The sequence below is a fragment of the Panicum virgatum genome, chromosome 9N (genome assembly GCF_016808335.1).
Source record: "Panicum virgatum strain AP13 chromosome 9N, P.virgatum_v5, whole genome shotgun sequence".
In the NCBI taxonomy this organism is placed as follows: domain Eukaryota; kingdom Viridiplantae; phylum Streptophyta; class Magnoliopsida; order Poales; family Poaceae; genus Panicum; species Panicum virgatum.
The window spans coordinates 44,267,850-44,292,105 of record NC_053153.1 but is presented as its reverse complement, the minus strand read 5'-3'; the positions used below and the strand labels follow the sequence as shown (position 1 = coordinate 44,292,105).

General features: G+C 48.7%; 1 non-coding gene across 1 annotated transcript; it reads left to right on the top strand.

Annotated features, from left to right (window-relative positions):
- Positions 1 to 2,083: 2,083 nt before the first annotated feature.
- Positions 2,084 to 2,190, top strand: LOC120693718. Its single transcript, XR_005683173.1, has one exon. It is a non-coding gene; the product is annotated as a small nucleolar RNA R71 (small nucleolar RNA).
- Positions 2,191 to 24,256: the final 22,066 nt, after the last annotated feature.

Below are 24,256 nucleotides of genomic sequence, written 5' to 3'. Positions count from 1 at the left end.
GACTGGTCTAGACAGTCCAAACCGAGTTAGTAGTTGTATTTTAGTATGAAATTAATTAAGATTTCGACTCCTAATGGGGTAAGACCAAACCTCCCTATGAATATAAAGGGCCACAGCCGATTGAGGAAATACAACCCAATCGAATCTATCAAAAACACATCTTTTATCTTTTTACCTTATTCTCTTTACCATTGCTTTTTCAACCTCGACATGCTATTCTTCCTTCATCTCCTTGGTGTTTGAGGATGCCAAAGCCGGTCTGCCGAGCCTAGGGCAACTCTACATGCGTTTGCCCTGACGGTGCCCCTCCCGGGTGAGCATTCGTCGGATTCGCCGGTCTATTCCGGTGAAACCGGTTTGATCGGTTCCAGCCACCAGTCTGATCAGTTCCAGCCCCCAGTCTAATCGGTCTTCAAAGGAGGCACTGCAAGGAGCCCCTCCTGGCGCCGCGCAATCTAGTGCGGTCGTGTGTTGGCCCGAAAAAGGTCCCAACACAGTGCTACTCTAAGAACATGGAAAATATGGGCCAAGAACATCCTATACTGCAAGGTGCTCATCGTGCAGGTCTACTACTGCAGGGGTGCGCCGGGGTCGTGGTTGGGGCTGGGGCTGGGGCTGGCGTTGAGGGTGGCGCCGGGAGTTAGGGACGGTGGTGACCAAGGTCCAGGCGTCAGCGCCATCTTGAGGCCCCGTCATGGCTGCCACATGCGCATGTGCAGGATTTGGGTCCGCAGCAGCCGGATCTTGGCTAGCCATGGCTGGATCTGACGCTAGCTAAACACATTGGCCAGCCGCCGGCCAACCCCATGGTCAGGTGCCGGCTGCCACACCTTGCCACTTAAGGTAGTTGCACAGCTTGTCCGCTCCTCGATCTGCCATTCTGCGCCCCTTCACCATGGGCTAGCTGGGGTAGGGGGTGGGACACGTGGAGCCATGGTGGGGGCGCCACCGGTGCCAGAGGCCATGTGCATTGGTGGGGATGAGGGAGAGGAAGGGAGGACAAAAAGGATGAGTGAGAGACGAGAGGAGCGGTTTCAGCTGGTTATATACCATGGCACTGTTGGATTCGGGATGGACAGTTAAAAATAGTTGTGCTATTGAGGTCGAAATAGTCTTTCTGCATTCCTTCTCTGTTTTTTTCTATCGAACAGGAGGCGGGAGCCCTCTACTGATTATATATGTTAAAAGGAAAAGGAAATAAAGATCTTTACAGCAGAGTTTCAAGAAACAAAAAGGAAAGTAAAAATTCTGATAGGTTATACAAGGGCTTCTAGTCATTCCAACATAGCAGATTTGTGTCGTGCTTTTGCTCTCAGTGTATCTAAAGGCAAAATCATCCTTAAAGCATCGGTAGTAGTCAACTGTTGAGATTTGCACACCTTTAAAGATGAGATCATTTCGCTGCATCCAAATGTTCCAACAGAATAGGATGATAATGTCGATGTAGAAAGGCAGATTAAGTAGAGCCTTAGTCTCCTTCGATGCCAAGAATGGATCAATCTCCAAGAACACAATATCAAGCTTAATCCAACAAGCTTGTGCAAAAGAACAAGTCTCGTTGACCTTCACTTGGCCGTAGACCAGATACCTGAAGGTAGGTTAGTTAGGATTAAACGAATTTGAATTTTCATTACACCAGATACCTGGGCTTGGTTGATTCCACCTCTGACCTTCTTGTGGATGAAACCCATTGTTGTTGTTCAGAAACATCGCCTCTTCTTGGGTTTCCGAGCAATCATTACCTGAGCGTCTAGTATTTATGCAAACCTCGCACGTCATGCAAGCATCCAAGGCTTGAAATGTCTGTGTTTGAGCCTTGTATTGGGAATAATCTTCAACTTTCTTGAGGAGGAGATCAATCTTTGCAGCAAGCATATTCGTCTCATTGATGGTGTGCATGCCCCGCTGACGTGGTTGGAGTCGGTCATCTCTCCACCCTTGGTTGGGTACCATCTTCTCAATTAAAGATGTAGCTCGTTCAGTCGTTCATAAGAAGAAAGCTCCACCAGTAGTAGCATCAACATAATGACATGCTGTTTGGGTCAGCCCGTTGTAGAAACTCTGAAGTATGAGCCAATCGTCCATCCCATGGTGCGGGCATGCTAGGATGTACTCCTGAAGTCGCTCCCAAGCTTCAGGAATGGTCTCATTGGACGTCTGCTGAAAGCTCGAAATCCTCCCACGAAGATCATTAGTTTTGCCCATCGGGAAGAACTTGCGTTGGTGTAATTATCCCAAGTATTCACTGCACTCTTGTTAGCATAGAACCACTGCTTCACTCTCCCCAGAAGAGAAAATGAAATAGACGGAACAAAAGTACCGCAAACCTCCAGGAATTGCTTGAGGTGAGCGCTGTCATCCTCATTAGCCTTGCCACAGAAAGGGTTGGCCTGCACCATCGTAATTAGACCCGTCTTGATCTCGAAATTCTCTCCTCCAGTGCTGACCTCTGGCCCAACAAGGACGTTGGCAGCAGAAGGAGCAAAATATTCATGAAGCGTCTATTAGGCCATGGAGTTGGAAGTGGATGGCATAATAATGATTGGTTTGATTGTTGAGAGTGTACGTTGAGGAGGTATGACACTAAGCTGAACTCTTCTCAAAAGTGACTCTGGATTACGAGTGAAATTTTGCGGCTGATCAAAACTAGTCATACACTACCCTGTTTTCACCATAAAGAGAGGAAACAAGCCAAGTTAGCCTATTTAGACAATGAATATCCATTTTGATTTGGTTCATAACCCTAACTACTTATTTAACCCATGCCTTCCGTGGCAACGGCGCCAAAGGTTCTTGTTGGTATTTTACAACGTCATATCAAAACTCAAGGTTATTATATCCATCTCCGGCAATGGTGCAAGAAATGATTGTTGGTGTCTACCAGTGCCTAGTCAGCAACACTTGTAGATTCCAAACAAGGTACAAGTATTCCAAACAAGGAACTAGGAGTGAAAAGAAGGAAAATCTCACTCCGCCGGAGCAGAGAAGGAAGGAAATCCCTCTAATAGGTGCAAACCTGGGAACCGAGACGGAAACCTACAATGAAGAGCAACGTGGCCAAGTCTGAAGCAGGGCAAACACCTTACCCGATTTTGGCAGCTGAGCCTAAGATGCCTATGGGAAAGGCAGGGGGAAATCTGATGGGGCAAAAAAAAAAAAAGGTTTGCTCTATCGAATGAGATCGCTGGGCTGGAGTAAAATTTCGGGTTGGATCAAATTCCGGGCCTGAAGATACGGAGGCAATGACGCCCAAAGTAAGTGAAAGATTCAAATTTAAATCAGCCGGGGATTTAGGACAAGATTCCATGTTCTTCGGTGGGCTATTGTTCGAAACAACTTGCCAAGATTTCTTGGTGCGACCCATACAGGAAGAAACATTATGTAAAAGATCATGCGAATTAAGGCGACCAAACACTGAAGGACAAGTGGATATGTGCCCAAGAGGGATTTAATTGTTCCCAAAAAGTGGCGGGTGAGAATTGGCACGCACAAGAGAGCCACGCAATTTCTTAGAAATCTCCGGCAAAATTTAGACCCAAGGGAAGTCTTGGGTATGATCAACTGAAACATTAGCTTTGGCAAATGCAAGTCCCAATTTATTCTAGAGATTGAAATGTAACTTAAAATCAGTGCATGCAAAAGATTTGAGCGCATAAATCATGAAACCTTTTGAAGATGCCACACAGAACTTGAAAACCCATTGATCAACTTCCACGACAGAGAGACGAGAGGATTCTTCTCCCAAGACAGATGCAAGAATTAGGATGACTGAGCTGGAGTCAAAATTTAGAGCGACTGAAGGAAGCGATCAGCCAAAAGCTGTCCGCATCATCCGGAGTGGGGGAGGCAACCGGAGAAAAGAGAAGTTGTCATACCTTGGCAACGAAAAGGACACCATAACTGTGGGCGCGTTTAGTTCCCAAAAATTTTCACCTCCCCTTTAAACACATGTTTGAAGTATTAAATGTAATTAAATAACAAAACTAATTACACAGTTTGGATGTACATGACGAGACGAATCTTTTAAGCCTAATTAGTGCATGATTAGCCATAAGTGCTACAGTAACCCACATGTGCTAATGACGCGGTCAAAGGCCTCAAAAGATTCGTCTCGTGGTTTCCAAATGAGTTCTGAAATTAGTTTTTTAATTAGTGTCCGAAAAGTCTTCCCGACATCCGGTCAAAGTGCTGATTTGACATCCAAAAATTTTTGGAGGGGGAACTAAACACCCCCTGAAGTCCTGACAAGAAGCATCCATGAGCAGCGGTCAAGAAAGTGGTTGTCGGAGCCAGGAAGCGCGATGGGCAGCTACCAGTTCTCAGTCTGACAACACAACTTTTTACAGTTGAAATGCAGCTTGTTGACCAAGCGTGATATGGCAGTGGAAAAGTTCATTTCTATGTGCTGCTTGTATTCGCAAAGGAAAAAGTCCATATCACTCCCTCACCTACGGGGGTGGACTACATAACCCCAACCTATGAAACGGTCTATATCACTCCATGAACTTTCCAAAACCGTTCAACTTACCCTTAAAGTAGTTTTGAAAAATCAAAGTAAATCACAAAAAATCATAAAATAGAAAATCTAATTGTGTTAGACTCCAAATGAGTAGATCTAGATAATGAACATATAATATGGTATGTTTTAGTATATTTTTGCTGTAGCTTTAAATCTATGCTTTTCTTCATAGCTGTAAAAAAATATACTAAAGCATACCATATTATATATTCGTTGTGTAGATCTACTCATTTGGAGTCCAACACAATTGAATTTGTTATTTTATAATTTTTCTATGATTTACTATAATTTTTTGAAACTACATTATGGGTAATTTGACCGGTTTTGGAAAATTCAGGAGGTGATATAGACCGTTTCATAGTTTGAGGGGTTATATAATCCACCTGACATAGGTGAGGGGTGATATAGAATTTTTGCTATTGGCAAATATGGAATATACTAGTGAGTGGCCGCCCATCCAAATAATTATCTTATACACACCAATTATATGTAATAGACGGTCCGCTCAACACAAACAAAACAAAAAATAATGAATCTGTGCCAGGAGAACTCGAAACTCAAGTTTTTGCTTGGGAGTTAGACTGGTAGAGAGAGAAAGCAACTGAGGAAGGCGGCAGGAAGTTATGCCCAGAGAGAGAGAGATTGGAAAGGGAAGTTCGATGCCGGGAAAAGCAAGCAGGTCACGGCTCTGTGACGACGACGACGGCCTCACCGGAGGCGGGGACATGGGCGCGCAGCGCGTCCCGCACCGGGTGGTGCAGTCCCGCTGCCACACGGAGGAAGGCGGGCCCTTTCGATTCGTCTGCAACGTGAAGAGTGGGTTGGAGGAAAGAGATTTGCCACCTGGACCGTGCGCGGCGTCGCCGAATGGGGGTGGATCTCTCACCAATGTGGGGGCGGAGAGAGGACTTTCACCTCGACGGGATGGAGGATTCTCCACTGGAGGAGATGAGTTCCCTCTTCCTTGGAGAATCTCTAGTTGTTCCCGCTCTGTTTCGTGGAGTTCCCCCAAAAACACACAAGCAATTCGACCTACTCTGGGATGACTTAATCAGAGAGCGAGATCGGAGATCCTGCATCGCGTTGATAGGGAGGAACTTCAGGGGGAGCGAGCTCGTCGAATTGGGCATGATCTAGAGGTGGACAGAGAACGTGCGGCTCGTGAAATCAAACGAAATCTCTTCAATTCGACTTGGAACTCGGAATCTCCCTTGCTGGATGAGGATTGCTCGTCTCCTAGTGGAAGTGATCGAGAACTGGAAGTGGCCTGCGCAGCATTGGAGGCAGCGATCAGTCGAATTCCTTCTACTGATCAGGGGGTTATGAAGAACAGAGAGGGGATTGCGAAGAACAGAGGGGGGGGGGGTACGAAGAACATTGAGGAGGTGCCAAGTGGCTCATTGGACGGCGGGGAGAAATTTGTTTTTGGCCGTTCGATTGGAGACCTGTTTGGGCATTCCTGGCGGGCAGACTCGGGACCCGTTGGATCTGGATACCCAAACCCGCGCTGCTGGGTGAGGAAGGCTGCCCCGCCCGATTGGATGAGATCCGCAGAGAGGGATGGAGGGCGCGCAAGGTTTTTAGGGTTCGTCTGCCTCCACCAACCTTAATTCCCTTCGCTGCTGTGCTGCGTGGTCAAGATCCAGATAAGGAATCCAGCAACGCATCCATGGATTTTGCTGGGGTAAATGACACTTTGTGGAGGAGAGAGGAGGTGGCCGTTTCCATCAAGGTGGCAGCAGAGAGGGTCGCAGGGATGAGGATTTCAGAAGGGGAGAGGATCTGAGAAGAGGGGTGCTGGCACTCCTTAGCCTAACGAATTACTCCGCAAGCGCACAGAGACTGATTGTAGATTTCACCAGGTGAGTAAGCTTGGGATATCGAATCCAAGGAACGATAAGCGTCGACTAGTGGTCTGGAGCAGAGGTACGAGGGTAGAGGGCTTATCTCTAGATAGAATTATAATTACTAAGATAATTTGAAAAGCTGCTGACTTGATCTGCTTCGGCGGCCTAAGTGAAGGGCTCAGAAAGAGATGAGAAGGGGCCCAACATACTTTCAGTAATCCTACTGCTATGAAAGCAACCGAACGTGGCGGACTACTAGGGACGGATAAGGCTGTCACCACTTGCCGCCTATACTACTGTGGTACCGTGGGATGGAACACAACCCGAGGTAACTACCAAGCTTAAGCACCATGCCTAAACTATTGAGTCACTGACTTCCGCCTCGCGCTAAGGCAAGAAGAAACCCCAAATAGACAGAACTTGCTGTCCACACAGACAAGGGATCCCACAGATCAAAGAGAGCAACTAAGCAAGTAACTTAAGTAAAAATTAAACTAGCGAGGAACTAAAGATAAGCGAGGAAAACTTACTTGATTATAAGATTCCCCCGAGGTGGGTATAAGATGGGGTAAGGTCGAGAGAACTCGACTCCGCCCCTTTAGCCCGGCTTCCGCCAAAGCTCTCACCTCACACACTCCCTATTCTACTAAGGATGAAATTGAAATTGTGAGGCACTCAAGCTCCCAAGGTGTGTTTTACAAGTGAGGTGAGGGGGTCCTATTTATAGTGTGCCCAGGTCGGTTCTTGACAGTTATTTAAGGTAGCGCCAGTTGTAAGCAACAGTGGAGGCGGTGCTTGATCTTCACATGAAAGCTAGACACCGGAGGCTGCAGAGTGGGGCCATGCAGCCTGGCCCTGCCTCCACGTGGCACCGCCTTTCCGTGGGACGGTCCTGATCTCCTCTAGGCGTCGGTTCTTCAGGCGGTTTGATCATCCGACCTCGTCTGGGGCCGAGCGGCCTCCTTGGGGCCGGCGGCCTAGCTCTGGCGGCCTCTCAGTCCTCCGTTGCACCGACACGCTCCTCTCTGGCCATGGATCAATCCTGGATGGGGTGGATGTTGCATGCTTGACCATGGCCCAGGTTGGCTTCTCTTTTGGATATGGGTCCAAGCCTTCTGGGTCCAAGTTGTGTATTTCTGGATTTAGCCCATTGAGATGGCTTAGATTCTCCCTCTATGTGACTCTGGTAAATTTTAATGCCAAGATTCCACCGAAAGTATGCCGGTCGACAGGATTCGGGCCTTCAAGTCCAAACAGCGTTCGTTTTGGGTCAAATTTTGATATGTTGTTCCTGAAGTCAAATAAACACCAAAACTTGTGGAACTCATTAGTAATAATGGTTATGGCATGGTTAGGGCCTACATTTCATGAAATCAGGTGGAGCGTTGGTGGTGAAAACCATCGTTATCGACCGCCAACACACCCCCACAGCCAGACTTTGCTCGCCCCGAGCAATAAGGTCGAGAAAAGAGTGAAGACTGGTTTCATGAACTCAAACCATGCATTAGAATTATTTCTTAACTTTCTTTTCATACCTTGGATTCCAGGTGGCTAACATCTTCACTTTTGTCTATTGACCCTCAGAACTTGTCACAAAAATCAATGCAAGTCTTTCTTCTTGGAGTTTGGAGGGTTTTCAGATTTTCAAAATAAGGCAAACTCTAGATGCCCATGGTGTATGATTCTGTCAAGGCTAAACATCTCTCTTTTGTATGATAACAAAGGTATATGCTTATCTTTTTCCATTTATTTTGCAAGTTCAAACAATGTATCTCCAAGTAGCAATGCCATTCAAATACTCTGACCATGTGCATATGTAAACAACGACACTTGTCCGTCATTATACTTTCGCTCTTATCATCTTCCCCTCTATCTCTTTTTTTTTTTGAACAAGGATTCATGAGTATGATGACTCACTTGTTTTCTTTTTGTTTCAGGGGGATGATGAGCCTTTGTATGATTGACCATGACAGACAGTGACTCATGCCGTGTACGTGTATGGTCAGAGTAAGAAATGTGCATAGCGAAATCGAGAGGCAATGAGTTTGAACGAGCTCAAAATGTACAAGATAGCTATGTGGAATCATAGAAACTACTCTCATGTATATGTGGCATTGGTGATGATTGAGCATAGGAGAGTTGCCATGATTTTTTTTGTTTTCAAAACAAATTTCTCCAAATCCTTGAATTAGAACAAGCATGACCTTGGTTCATAGTATCATAAGAGTCAATAAGCAAAAGATCTGATGATCCTAACATAGTTAAGTTCCAAAGGCATGTAAATACTTGCATTAGAAATAAAACTTAAGCATGTGCTGATTTTCATGAAATGATTTCACCTTTCTCTAAGTTCTTGTTCAAATTTTAGTTTGTATTAAATCAGGCACAATTTGAACTGATCTTTTAGGGAAGTAAGCTATAGGAATTGCAAACCTGCAGCACGAGAAAGATCTCGGCGTTTCGCTGACAGTGGGGTCGGGCGGCCTAATCTTCCACTATTTTGCAAACGGCCTGTTGCAATGTGTCCATTGTGCCACGTGTGTCACAATTTTGTTGGGTGTTGCAGCAGATTGCAGAATTGGTATGCCGGTCGGCATAGATTTGGCCTCCCGATCTTTTCTGCAACGAAATGCCCTCAACTTTTTCTGGTGCTCTCCATTCGTTGTGTGTGCTGTAGATTCATGGGTACTTCGCAGAATGTGAGAACAGGGGTGTGGTTGTCACACAAGTGTGTCCCAACCACAAACATGACATGGGGAAACTTTATTTTATTCAATTCAAAAATTTTCTAAAAACAAACTAAGGTGCTGGAGAAGGAAAACAAAATGAAAGAAACAAAACAACACCTACACCTAATCTATTTATTCTATCCTCCCTATCTAGATCTAGTCCCTCGGGTCGGGGGCTCGGTAGAGCTCCTCGTTCCCAGTAGCCTTTGCAAGGCGTTTGATCTTCGAATAAACGGCCTTACGTAGCGTGTCAACCTTGTCATCTAGATCCATCCGGTCGATCTCGGACTCCGCCACCCGCTCATCCATATTGTTGAGCCGAAGTTTAAGACAGCGAGCTGCTCATGGAGTGCGGCGATGTCGCTCTCCTCCTCCTCCTCCTCGTCGCTGTCCGTGTAGGCGTAGACCTCCGGAGGACCCCGGATCGGTGGTGGCAATCTGAACCATCGCACCGATCCTGGGTTGGAGTCAATCGACTACTTCTCCTCCCGATCCAAGGACGGGCGCAGCTCCTTCCCACGGCCGACCTTCCGTCCAACCACACGAATGCGTGGTGGACTCGGGCTGGCCGGAGAATACTCCGGGGACTTGGGCATCACCACCTGGAGGGCAGTGACTTGCATCACGTGGCCGCCGGAAGATGATGGCACGAGAAGCTTCCCGATGGCCTTTTGCGGGGAAAGAACCCCCATGGTCGGCCGTCCAGGAGTGCGCGCACCAATCCTCCCATTGCCCCTTGATGCAGGGCTTCTGGAGGGTGACGACGCGCGAGCTGGAGACAACCGGCGTGAGGGGGAGACCGGGAGGCCTCCCCTAGGCCGGCCGGCCTGGGCAATGGCCCGCTGGCCTGGCGGCGATGCGAGGGTGTTAGCCATAGGGATTGGCTCAATGATTCGAAGGCTGTAGTTTGAACTTTGGCTCTGGATCGATTTGGATGGAGCAGAAGTGGTGGAGCTGTCCGTGGCTGCCGATTGTGAAGTTCTGGGCGAGGATTGTGATGCCATGGACGTGATCCAAGCTCAAGAATTGGTGGCTGAGATCTGGGACTGTAGGAAGGGAGTGGAATGGTAAGGAGGAAGAAGCCTCCCGGCTTAAATCAACTCTGATCGGTGTAGCTCCTCCAGAAGTGGAATGTTCACCTAATGAGGAGTGTTGCCGAGCAACGGCTCTTTAGAACAAGTCCGGGGGAGGCCGGGCGGCCCAGGCAGGGCCGGCTGGCCCCACACCCTAAGGTGTGGGCCCCGGTCTTTTGGTAGAGGCTCTCTCATCAAGCGTAGGACTCAGTTCTTGGGGTGGTTTTCCCAGGGGTAGAAAGGGAAGAAAAGAATAGAATAGAGAAGGGTTCTATCCTACGATAAGGCCGGTTTCGGGTCTGGCAAGGACCATAGACGAGATTTTTCATATCTCGGAATGCTCGAAGACGTCTTCTTCCTCGAGTTCTAGCATTTCTTGTTCTAGGAACACTTTTAGTCTTTGGCCATTGACCTTGAAGGTGTTCCCATCATCATCTTGGAGGGTAACCGCGCCGTGATCGGCGGCGTCAAGCACTAAGTAAGGGCCTTCCCACTTACTTCTAAGCTTACCATGACCAAACAATTGAATGCGGGAGTTAAAGAGGAGTACCTTATCCCCTGCCTTAAACTGCTTGATCTTGATTGGCTTATCGTGCCAACGTTCCGTACGCTCCTTGTATAACTTGGAGCTATGGTACGCCTTTTCTCTCCACTCATCCAATTTAGCTAATTGGATCTGTCTCTTAATTCCAGCTAATTGGAGGTCCATATTCCACCTCTTGATTGCCCAATGGGACTTGAATTCTAGCTCAATTGGAAGATGACAGGTCTTGCCGTAAACCAGTTGGTAGGGGGTCATCCCTATCGGAGTCTTATAAGCTATCCGATACGCCCAAAGTGCCTCGGGTAATTTGTTCTTCCATCCCTTCCCCATGGCATTTACGGTCTTTTGCATAATGTTCTTGATTTGCTTGTTAGATGTTTCTGCCTGTCCACTCGTTTGAGGATGGTATGGAGTAGCAACCCGGTGGTCTACACCAAGTTCGCTGAGACACTTCTTAAAGGTTTTATCGATGAAGTGTGAGCCTCCATCGCTAATCACGACTCGTAGAACTCCAAAGCACGGGAATATTGTTTCCTGAAACATTCTTTTGGAGCTCCTTGAGTCGGCCGCAACACAAGGAAGTGCTTCTACCCATTTGGACACGTAGTTCACAGCCACCAAGATGTATTCTCACTGCTCTGACATAGGGAAGGGACCCATGAAGTCAACTCCCCATACGTCGAAAATTCTCACTTGAAGGTTGCTCTTCAAGGGCATAGCATCTCGGGAATTGATATTCCCGTGCTTTTGACATCTTGGGCAATGCCGGACAAATTCTTTGGCGTCTCCATACATGTTTGGCTAGAAGAACCCACTCTGCCAAACTTTTGCATGGGTATGGAATGCTCCGTAATGTCCTCCATACGGCAAGGAGTGACAATGCTCAAGAATTCTCCGGGTCTCACAAGGTGGGGCATAGTGACGAAGTAGACCATCAGCACAGACCTTAAAAAGATAGTGGTCATCCCAAAGGTGGAATCTACTGAGGTGAATTAGCCTCTTCTTGTCTTCTCCTAGAGGTATGTACCCGGTCACCATAAAGTTCACTAGGTTAGCGTACCATGGACTGGATGCAGTGACCTTCAGGAGAGTATCATCTCTCAGATAATCGTTGATCGGAAGATCTAATCCTTGGATTTGCATCCGGGAGAGATGATCAGCCACACAATTATCTGCTCCTTTCTTGTCCCTGATTTCAAGATCGAACTCTTGAAGGATCAAAATCCAACGGATTAGTCGTGGCTTAGCGTCCTTCTTGGTGAGTAGGTACTTAAGTGCAGCATGATCCGTGTACACTATCACTTTAGCACCAACCAAGTAGGACCTGAACTTGTCCATGGCAAAGACCACGGCCAAAAGTTCCTTCTCTGTTGTGGCATAGTTGAGCTGGGGGCCGGTCAGTGTCTTACTGGCATAAGATATGGTGTAGTATTGCTTATCCTTGCACTGACCGAGCACTGCTCCGAAGGCATAGTCACTAGCATCACACATGATCTCGAAAGTAAGGCTCCAATCGGGGGGTTGTATGATGGGTGCGGTAACGAGTGCATTCTTGAGGGTATAGAAGGCTAGGAGGCAATCGTCATCAAAGTTGAAAGGGGCATCCTTGGCAAGGAGATTTGTCAAGGGTCGGGCTATACGGGAGAAATCCTTGATGAATCTCCGGTAAAAGCCAGCGTGGCCCAGAAAACTTCTCACCCCTTTGACATTCGTCGGGGGTGGCAATTGCTCGATTACCTCTATCTTTGCCCGATCCACTTCTATCCCTCTTTTGGACACTCTATGTCCGAGGACAATCCCCTCTCTGATCATGAAATGGCACTTTTCCCAGTTAAGGACCAAGTGTGTATCTTGACATCTCTTGAGAACTTTATCAAAATTCTCAAGGCATTCATCAAAACTCTTTCCTTAGACCGAGAAGTCATCCATGAAAACTTCCATGATGTTCTCGATCAAGTCAGAGAAGATCGCCATCATACACCGCTGAAAAGAAGCGGGTGCGTTGCAGAGACCAAATGATATTCGCCGGTAGGCGAACGTGCCGTACGGGCAGGTGAAGGTAGTCTTATTCTGGTTATCAGGATGGATAGGGATCTGATGATAACTAGAACAGCCATCGAGGTAATAGAAATAGGAATGCTTGGCCAACCATTCAAGCATTTCGTCAATGAAGGGCAGTGGGAAGTGATCTTTCCGGGTAGCTTTGTTAAGCATCCGGTAGTTGATACACATTCGCCAACTAGTAACGGTCCTATGAGGTATGAGCTCATTTCTCTCGTTCTGGAACACTGTCATGCCTCCCTTCTTTGGGACTACTTGAACTGGGCTAACCCATTCACTATCTTGCACGGGGTATATGACACCTGCGTGCAGTAACTTCAGAACCTCCTTCTTGACTACCTCCCACATCGCATCATTAAGCCGTCGCTAGTGCTCTCTCGACGGCTTATGGTCCGGTTCAATAGGGATGCGATGGGTACACAGATTGGGGCTAATCCCCTTCAAGTCCTGCAGAGAGTACCCGATGATGGATCGGTACTTCTCCAGTACTGCAACGAGACGCCGAGTCTCACTCTCGGTCAGCTTGTCGCTGATGACGACTGGCGTGGCCCTGTTATTGTGAAGAAAGGCGTACTTCAGTCCAGGAGGTAGCGGCTTTAGCTTTGGGACAGTAGGTTGCGGTGGCTCCTCTCCATCCAGCTTACTCTGGCCGTCCGGTTCTAGCTCCTAGGTGAAATGAGTGGCAACGTCATCAAGGGAGGGTTAAGTTAGCCCTTCCTGGATGGTGCGCACAGCCTCTTCAAGTGGGTCTTGCTCCAGGTTAGCTTCTGCAATGGTGTTGCAGGAACGCACTAAGCTGACCGGGATAATTTCTCTGCCAACCTTAACCTCGAGCATGGCTCGGTCTCTGTTGGGGTTGACGAGAGGCTCTATTGGCCTTCCGACTAAGAGGAACTCTACACCTTCAGGGATATCGAAGATGTGGAAGTCTAGGTAGACCTTGTTGGTTTCCATCATAAATGGAACAACTCGGAGAATACCTTTACACTCCACAATCTGGCCATTGATCCATTTCAGGTGCTTACGAGATAGGGTCAAGGGCTGCTCGGGTGAGATGTGGTCTGCCAGAGCTCCGGAAATTATGTTCACCCCGACCCTTGGGTCGTAAAAGGCCTCTTGTGGCGGCAGGCGTCCCCAATAGTGCAGAAGAGAAGTCTAGGATTACGATAGCTCTAGATGATGCTACCGCAGGATTCCGCTTCGTCTGTCCATTCCCGGCTCGTAATCGCAGAAAGACCCTCGATCTGCGAGGTGGCTTCGGGAATGAATGCCTCAGATCGTGAGAAAATGCACTTATGTTCCTTCGGCATGTTTGAAACATGGCTGAGTTCAATGTACTCTTCCTCTGAGAAGAGGTCAGGTATGAACATAGGCAATTCTTCAAGGAGTGGCTCATGATCTGAGGACTTGGGTGGTTCGGTGATTTCCTCTATGTGTGGTGGAGGTGGAGAGGAAGCAACGAAAAGGATGTGGAGTGGCTGCCTTTCAGTGGGCGGAACTTCCGGATCAGGAGGATCGTCAAAGACATCTGTGTATGGAGTAGAGTTAAGGACCTTCTCTAGGATGGTCCTTACCTCAGCCGCTGTCTTATACATGACCGGTCCCTCGAAAGCGAGGTTTAAGAAACGCTCGCTTTCCGGATTGAGGCCGTAGATGAAGTGTTGCATCAACATCTCCTCAGCAATCTTGTGAGAGGGACCTGAGGTCGCGAGATGCGTAAATCACGCCCACGCTGCCCCAAGTGATTCATTGTTGCCTTGCTCAAAAGTGAGCAGTTGGATGTGACGCGGGATCACTTTGGGGACATGGGAAAAGAATAGACAAAACTCGTCCTTCAGCTGAATCCAATCTCCTCCAACTCTCACTCCAGTCCGGTAGTACCAGGTTTTCGCTCTTTCTGTCAGAGAGAACGGGAATAGCTTCCACCGTAGGGTGTCCTGGTTCATCTCGGGTATGATGAGGAGAGAACAATTCTCCTCGAATTCTTGCAAGTGAGTGTAGGGGCACTCGTCTCTTCTACCAGAGAAGGTTGAGGCACAAACCATGGCTAGGAGACTGGGACGGATCTCGTAACCATCAAATAGGATGGGATGGCAGGATGGAGGAGGTTCCATATACTCGTGGTATGGAACTGCTGGATAACTAGGAGAAAACTCCATGGGGAAAGATGGATGGATGGATAAGTGTTCAGCTGAAAAGCTCTAGCACTAGTGTTGCTACCGTTCCCCGGCAACGGCGCCAAAAAGCTTGTTGGCACTCCTTAGCCTAACGAATTACTCCACAAGCCCACAGAGACCGATTGTATCTTTCACCAGGTGAGTAAGCTTGGGATATCGAATCCAAGGAACGATAAGCGTCGACTAGTGGTCTGGAGCGATCAGCCAGACCCGCTAAGGATCAGAGGTACGAGGGTAGAGGGCTTATCTCTAGATAGAATCCAAATTACTAAGATAATTTGAAAAGCCGCTGACTTGATATGCTTTGGCGGCCTAAGCGAAGGGCTCAGAAAGGGATGAGAAGGGGCCCAACATACTTTTGGCAATCCTACTGCTATGAAAGCACCCGAATGGAGTGGACTACTAGGGAGGATAAGGCTGTCACCACTTGTCGCCTACCACTACGGTACCGTGGGGTGGAACACAACCCGAGGTAACTACCAAGCCTAAGCACCATGCCTAAACTATCGAGTCACTGACTTCCGCCTCGCGCTAAGGCAAGAAGAAACCCCAAATGGACAGAACTTGCTGTCCACGCAGACAAGGGATCCCACAGATCAAAGAGAGCAACTAAGCAAGTAACTTAAGTAAAAAGTAAATTAGCGAGGAACTAAAGATAAGCGAGGAAAACTTACTTGATTATAAGATTCCCCCGAGGTGGGTACAAGTTGGGGTAAGGTCGAGAGAACTCGACTCCGCCCCTTTAGCCCGGCTTCCGCCAAAGCTCTCACCTCACACTCTCCCTATCTACTAAGGATGAAACTAAAATTGTGAGGCACTCAAGCTCCCAAGGTGTGTGTTACAAGTGAGGTGAGGGGGTCCTATTTATAGTGTGCCAAGGTCGGTTCTTGACGGTTATTGTGGCAGAACCACCTGAATTATCCCGGCTCAAGTGCGCAGGCCATCACCATAAAGGCAACACCGGCTCAAACGCACTTCAAACGGAACAATTCTTGGTCTGTCGGGTAACGTCCCGATACAACCACCGGTTCTCGGATCGAACAAGCATACCCCGCACGAAGGCGAGTCCAGAGATATTACAACCACAGTTTTACATCACAGGCATAAAAGTTATTACAAACCAGTTCTAAAGCATTATTACAAGACCAACCTTAGTAAAGCAGTTATACAAGCCATAACTAAAAGTTCAGAGTTTAAAACAGCGGAAGATAAACACGACGGCTACACCACGTCGCAAAAGTATACCAGGCTAGCCCAAGCATGGTATCACTCGTCATAGTCATTCCTAGTCGCAGACGTATCCCACTCTAAGGACCAGCTGTAACACCCTAATTTTAAATTTCAGCATTTATTAATAAATTAATTGGCTTTAGTAAATTTTCTAAGGTTTATTGTGTTTAGTTGGCATTTAATCTAATTTTTGTTCCTTAATTAATTAAAATTTATCATAGGTTTAAATTTTTGTTGCATTCATGCTGGTGCATGGTTTTATTTTTTGTTTGAATGCATAGGAGTTGAATTCAAATTTTGTTTGAATTCAAATAGTTTTGTTTGAATTAGAAAATAGAAATAGAAAAGGAAGCCCAAAAACCAGCCCAACCCCAAGGTCCGGCCCAACCCACTCCCCTCCTTCTCCCCCGCTCGGCCCAGTCCGGCCCGTGGCCCACCCAACACTCCCCCCCGGCCTGCCCAGCGCCTCTCCCACCCGTGCGCGGCCCAGCTCACCACCCGGCCCAGCCGAGCCCCGCAACGGCCTGCTTCGCCCGCGCGCGCGCGCCACCGGTCCAGCCCGCTTCCCAGTCAGCCGTGCCCGCGCCTCATCCCGCTGACAGTGCGGCCCCGCACGCCAGCCCCCTTCTTCCCCGCCGCGCTGCCGAGATCCTCGCCGCAGTTTTCGCCGGTTTCCCAACCGCGTGCGCGCACGCCAAGGCCTCCGCCGCCCTATAAGTAGCCGCGCCGCACCCCCTGCTCCCCCATCCGCAGCCGCCTCCCTAACCCTAGCCCTCCTCCACTGTCGCGCCGGGATTTCACCCAAGGTCCGTCGGCGGTAAGTCACGCCGCCGCTGCAATTCCTCGCCTCCAGGGGTCCTCAGACCTCTCTGACCCTTTGCTCGGCTTCGTAGCGCCGTCTGGTCGCGGTTCGTGCCACCCCGGAGCCCGGAGGAGTCCAGTGTCACCCGGACCGCGAGCTTCTTCCCCGGCTCCGACCGTGCGCCGCCGCCGGACTTCGCCGCCGGCACGTCTGCGCCACGTTTTCGACCACTCCACGCCCTCGGTGAGAACCCGTAGCCCGACTCTTTCTTTTGCGCTAGCTATGGAGGCGCCTAGGCCCAATCCAGGGCCGGAATGCCGCTCGCCGGCGTGTTCCGCCGCGCCAACCCGCCACCGTTTGAACCCAGCGCCGCTCAGGCACCTGCCGAGTCCAGGTTTTGGCCCAGCTGTGTCACGCACGCCTCGCTCGTCCTTTTGCACCAAACCGCGACCCGAATCGAGCCCGGGAACACCGGATTCGGTTGCGCCGGCGACCATCCGCCGCGGAGCAGAGCTCCGGCGACGGCGCCGCCGCCCCCACGCGCCCAAATCCTCCCAGCCGCCCGATCCCAGAAGCACGGCCCAGATTAGATCGGAGCCGCAGTAGATCTCGGCCGCCGGATCCAGATCCAACGGCCCAGAACCCTAAATACCGGTTCGGCCTGGCCTTTTTGCTAAAGAGCCCCTGCCTTTTCTCTGTTTCAACCCGCAGTCCACCTTTATTCAAAAATAATACCACTCAGGTCCTGTTTTTAACGTTTTAACCCCTGAGCTCTTTAGAAATAGAACCCGCCGTCCAGTTAGGGTCTTTTTACGCGTTGGCCCTCGGATCTTTTCAGTAATTGCGTTTTAGTCCTCGGTTTTAGCAGAAAAGCCCCTGGAACTTCAGTTTTCTTACAAATAAGCCCCTAGAACTTGTTTTTGGCCTAGTTTATGCGTTTTAGCTCCGTTTTTAGCGTTCTTTATATCCACGCGATCGTTGTGACGCGTAGAATAGTTCTAGAGTAGTTTTGTGCGCTGTTTTTATGTATTGATGTACTGTTCTTTAGTTTTTGTTAGTGTTTGCTTGTATGCTTATTTTTGTGCATTGTTTTGGCCATGTGTTCGTGAGTAGACGTTGATCCATCTGAGGAGCCCCAATACCAGTACCCGGAGCAGCCGTCTTCGGATCAGTTTGAGCAGCAGCAGGAGCAATACGAGGAAGGCAAGTATAACATGAACAACCTATCACTTTTAATTACATTTTCATACTGCATTTAATACTGTATGCCTTTAAGGATTTCCTAGCCACTTTATACCCTTTATATATACCTTTGGGTTGCACTTTGGTTAGTTGTGCTAGGTTGCTACGCTATAACACACTCTGGTCCTTTTTAATTAATTTGATTAATGGTTTACTTGAACTTAATTCTGAGAGTGGCACTCTGTGTGGCTTGAGTGGCTCACTTCTCGTTAAAAGATGTTTTTTTAGAAACATGGTTTAGGGGGCCAGCACGGTGCTTACTGCCTGGTTGGCCACTCTCCATAAGGACCGGTTCATAGAGCGACAACCTGGGACAACAGCGCTACCACAAGGCTAGAATGGGATAGACTTGGCGTAATAACTAGATCTTTTTGGTTTGGAGTAACTTACCTGCGGGGCAAGAGTAGTAAGCTTCAATGGTCCCTGCTCCTCCGGCTTGGTCTGTGCTTGGATTGCGCTCCTGTGCTTGTACCCCCGGAGGTGGGCCCCATCGTCGCCGACCTATCTCTCGCGGTTACGCCTTACCAACGAGATTCTTTTTAAAGGCCTCGTAGTGAGTCGCTGGCCATCTCACCTAAGGAAGTGTGATGAACAACTGGCGTAGCTCACGACTTGTGGGTAAAGATGTGCAACCTCTGCAGAGTGTAAAACTGGTATACTAGCCGTGCTCACGGTTATGAGCGGCCCAGATCCTCCTTTTGATTAGTGAAGTTATCTCCTTCCGACGAGGGAGGTGCTTCTCGGGGTTACCTTGGTGGCTTGGTTTTGGTTTGGTTCTCAGTAGTAGTATGATTAAACTTGATTAATTACTATGTAACTGGGTTAATGGTAATTCATCAACTAGTAGTAAATAGTTTAAATAAAATCTGCCAACACTTAAAAGCTAATGCAATTGAGTCAGCCAGCCTAGAGCCTCATAGTTTGTGTTATACTTGTTGAGTACAAGTTGTGTACTCACCCTTGCCTCTTCTCTACTTTTTCCTCTTGGCTACGCTACTGCTGCTCAGTCCCTGCCGACACGAGGGAGTTCGTCCAGCGCTACCAGGACTACGAGGACTTCTAGGTGCTTCGTCTCCCAGTCGACGTCCCTGTGGCGCCCTGCTTCAGTTTCAGAGAGCTTTATCGTATTTTTGTACTTCGCTTCCGCTGTATCAGACATTTTGTCATTATTGTAATAAATAACATTCGTATTTCGATTTATTATATCTTTTTACGTGATATGTGCTATGATATACTGTTCATTCTGTTGTATATACGTGTGACTTGATCCTGGCACGTATATGATTGCTCGGTTTATGTTCTTTTATAAACCGGGTGTTACAGAGTGGTATCAGAGCCGTATCGACTGTAGGACGAAGCCTAGATAGAACTGGTCGAGTTTTAGGACTTCTTCTCTCTAATCCTTGTCTGCTGAAACTATTTTACTATTATACCCCTTGACTTCTTTGACTTTTTACCCTTCTTGCCTTGATTTTTCTCTCTGAAGAATAGTTTTCGTAGATTTTGGCCTGAATCAGTCATCTGACCACCATGAGTTAGCTAGGTGACCTTTTTATAATAATACGATAGCACGTTCTGCGACGTGTTGTGTTAGTCGAGTCTTTTGCTAAACTCGGCTAAGTTGTGAAAATTGTCTGCTTGTTATTATGCTACATGCTTGATTTGGATTTTTGAATGATTGCATAGTTTTGTAGTTTAAATTTGTTTAAAGAAAATCACTCAGATGTTAAAGTTAACTAATTAATAAAATGACTTAGATCGTTGGGGGTAAAACAGTCAACTCTATCCTGTCTACTTTATCATGGCTGAGTCTTTTTCCGCTAAAGAGTTATCATATCCATCTGAGTTTATTCCTGCAATATCCTTACTCGTGAAATCTTTTGTTCAAATCAGATGGTGAACACCAGGAGCACCGGTTCCGGTTCTGGCCAGCAGCAGGGTCAGAACAATCAGGGTACTGGGATCCCGATGCCTCCACCCTTGACTCCGGAGCAGTACTTCCAGCTCCAGATGCAGATGATGGCTACCCTGAACAACACTGTTCAGGCTCTTCAGCACGCTCACACTCAGCCTCCGCCTCCTCCACCGCCGCAGCCTCGCGACAGGCGTGCTGAGTTCCTGAGGGGTCACCCGCCGACGTTTTCTCACACGTCCGACCCTCTTCAGGCTGACGACTGGCTCCGTGCAGTGGAGCGTCAGCTGGACATCGCCCAGTGCGATGATCGTGAGCGCGTCTTGTACGCAGCAGGACAGCTGCGAGGGGCAGCTTTGGACTGGTGGGAGTCCCACCCAGTTCACGACCGCGAGGCTCTCACTTGGCTCCAGTTCAGGGAGCGCTTTCGCAGCCACAACGTCCCCGCGGGCGTCATGAAGATGAAGCAGAAGGAGTTCCTTGCACTGAAGCAGGTAATCTTAAATATAATCATTCAGCGGTTTCTTTTGAGCTAATACCCCTTGTTCTATCCTTATGAATCCTGAGTTAATTTTCCGATATCTATCTGTCTTTGTGAATTCAGGGGACTATGTCGGTCACGGAGTATCGTGATCGCTTTCTTCAGCTGGCACGCTACGCCCCTGCCGAGGTTGCGGATGACCGCAAGAAGCAGGAGCACTTCATGGAGGGTCTTGAGGACTACCTCCAGTACGCGCTGCTCAACCTCCGCTTCGACGACTTCAACCATCTGGTTGACAGTGCGCTCAACACTGAGCGTAAGCACTTGGAGATGGAGGACAAGAAGAGGAAGGTTGTCCCCGTTGCTTCCGGCAGCAACACTCGTCCTCGACTCCAGCAGCCCCAGCAGTACCAGCCTCAGTACCGGCCTCCTCAGCAGTACCAGCAGAGGCCACCGCAGCAGTACCCGCCTCGACAGCAGCAGGCAGGTCAGGGCCCGAGGTTACCGGCACCTCCGGCTCGTGCTCCACCGGCACCGCAGGCTCCACGTCCGGCAGCTCCTACCGGACAGCAGGCTCAGGGACCTCCTCGCACCTGCTTTCACTGCGGCCAGCCGGGGCACTACGCCAACGCTTGCCCCCGGAAGGCGCAGGCGGGACAGCAGGGACGCCCAGCTCAGCCCAGGGCGCCAGCACAGGGCAGGGTGAACCACGTGACGGCCGAGTCAGCGGCCGAGGCTCCCAACGTGGTCATTGGTACGTTCATGGTTAATTCATATCCAGCTACAGTGCTTTTCGATACTGGTGCTACGCATTCCTTCATTACTCAGTCTTTTGTCGAGCATCATGGTATTCATACTAGCACATTAAAGAGGTGCCTGTTAGTATCTTCACCGGGAGGACAGTTGAGGTCTCACACTTACTGCCCGAGAGTCAGTATTTCCTTGAGGGGAGTAGAGTTCTGTACTGATCTGATGGTGCTAGACACCAAGGGCATTGATGTCATTCTGGGAATGGAGACTCTGGCCAAGTGGGGAGTTCGAATAGATTGTGCTCAGAGGACAGTCTTGCTATCAGCTTCCAGTGGCCAAGAGGTTGTCATCAGTGCAGTAGAGCCTTCTGGATTTCTTCATCAGATGGAGGCTAGACCCACGGACGGTATTCGCGTGGTGTCTGAATTCCCGGATGTCTTTCCGGATGATTTGCCAGGTATGCCGCCTGAACGCGCCATTGAGTTTTGTATTGATCTCTTGCCTGGCACAGCTCCTATTGCAAAGCGGCCCTACCGTATGGCGCCTATAGAGCATGAAGAAGTAAAGAAGACTATTGATGAGTTGCTAGCCAAGGGCTATATCCGTCGCAGCTTCTCTCCTTGGGCTTTTCCATTGCTGCTAGTAGATAAGAAGGATGGCTCGAAGAGGATGTGTGTGGATTATCGGGAGCTGAATGCAGTCACTATCAAGAACAAGCATCCACTGCCCCGTATTGAGGATCTCTTCGATCTGCTTCGAGGTGCTCGTATATTCTCGAAGATTGATCTTCGTTCGGGTTACTTTCAGCTGAGGATCCGTCCTGGGGATATTCCGAAGACGGCATTCACCTGCAAGTACGGGCTATATGAGTATACAGTCATGTCCTTCGGCTTGACTAATGCCCCGGCTTACTTCATGCATCTGATGAACATGGTTTTCATGGATTATCTGGATGTTTTCGTGGTGATCTTTATTGATGATATTCTGATCTTCTCCAAGACAGAAGAAGAGCATGAGGAGCATTTGAGGCTCGTGTTGCAGAGATTGAGAGAGCATCATCTGTATGCCAAGTTCAGCAAGTGCGAGTTCTGGATTGACGAGGTGCCATTCCTCGGTCATGTTATCTCTCAGGGAGGCATTGCTGTTGATCCGAGCAAGGTGAAAGATGTGCTCGAGTGGGAGACACCGCAGACAGTGAAGGAAGTCAGATCTTTCTTGGGCTTAGCTGGATATTATCGGAGGTTCATCGAGAATTTCTCCAAGATCGCGAAGCCTTTGACTTCTTTGCTGGAGAAGAATGTGGCTTTTGTATGGACTGATGAGCGTCAGATGGCCTTTGATGAGCTGAAGAAGAGGTTGACTACGGCGCCAGTCCTGACTCTGCCAGACCAGACGAAGAGGTTCACGGTATATTGTGATGCTTCGAAGGATGGTCTTGGGTGTGTTCTGATGCAGGAGGGCAGAGTGATTGCTTATGCTTCACGGCAGTTACGTCGGCATGAGCTGAATTATCCTACTCATGATCTCGAGTTAGCCGCAGTTGTGCATGCTCTGAAGATTTGGAGGCATTACTTGTATGGGCAGCGGTGTGATATCTACACTGATCACAAGAGCCTCAAGTATATTTTCACGCAGAATGAACTGAATATGCGGCAGAGGAGATGGTTAGAGTTGGTCAAGGACTATGATCTGGAGATTCACTATCATCCGGGCAAGGCCAATGTTGTAGCAGATGCTTTGAGCAGAAGGAGTTATGTCAACATGGCCGTTGCTTTCCAGATGCCTCCAGAGTTATGCGAGGAGTTCGAGCAGTTGAGTCTGGGTTTCTTGCATCATACTTCTAGTGCAGCATTTGAGGCAGTACCGACTCTAGAGTCAGAGATCAGGCAGCATCAGAAAGATGATGAGAAGCTGCAGGAGATTCGTGAGTTGCTCAAGAAGGGCAAGGCTCCTCATTTCAGAGAGGATGATCAGGGTACCTTGTGGTACAAGAACCGGATCTGCGTGCCTGATGTGCATGATCTCCGGAAATTGATTCTGAGTGAGGCCCATGATACAGCTTACTCTATTCATCCGGGCAGCACGAAGATGTACTATGATCTGAAGGAACGTTTCTGGTGGTATGGGATGAAGCGTTCAGTGGCAGAGTACGTGGCTATTTGTGACACCTGTCAGCGTGTCAAGGCTGAGCATCAGAGGCCAGCAGGTCTATTGCAGCCTTTGAAGATTCCAGAGTGGAAATGGGAAGAAATCACTATGGACTTCATTGTTGGATTGCCTCGTACTCAGAAAGGGTACAACTCTATTTGGGTAGTAGTGGATCGTCTGACGAAGGTTGCTCACTTCATTCCAGTGAACACTACTTACTCCGGAGCTAGACTTGCAGAGTTGTACATCTCTCGGATTGTCTGTTTGCATGGTGTGCCGAAGAAGATCATATCTGACAGAGGGTCTCAGTTCACTTCTCGGTTCTGGGAGCAGCTCCATGATTCTCTGGATACGAAGCTGCGTTTCAGTACGGCTTATCACCCTCAGACAGATGGGCAGACAGAGAGAACCAACCAGGTGTTGGAGGATATGCTGAGAGCTTGTGCTATTCAGTATGGTACTAGTTGGGATAAGTGCCTGTCTTTTGCCGAGTTCTCATATAACAACAGCTATCAGGCCAGTCTAAAGAAGTCCCCATTCGAGGCATTGTATGGCAGAAAGTGCAGGACTCCTCTCTATTGGGATCAGATTGGTGAAAAGCAGCTCTTTGGCCCTGAGATCATAGATGATGCAGAGCAGATGGTTCAGGCTGTGCGAGAAAATCTGAGGATTGCACAGAGCAGACAGAAGAGCTATGCTGATGGCAAACGGAGAGATCTGACCTTCAGTGTCGGTGATTAT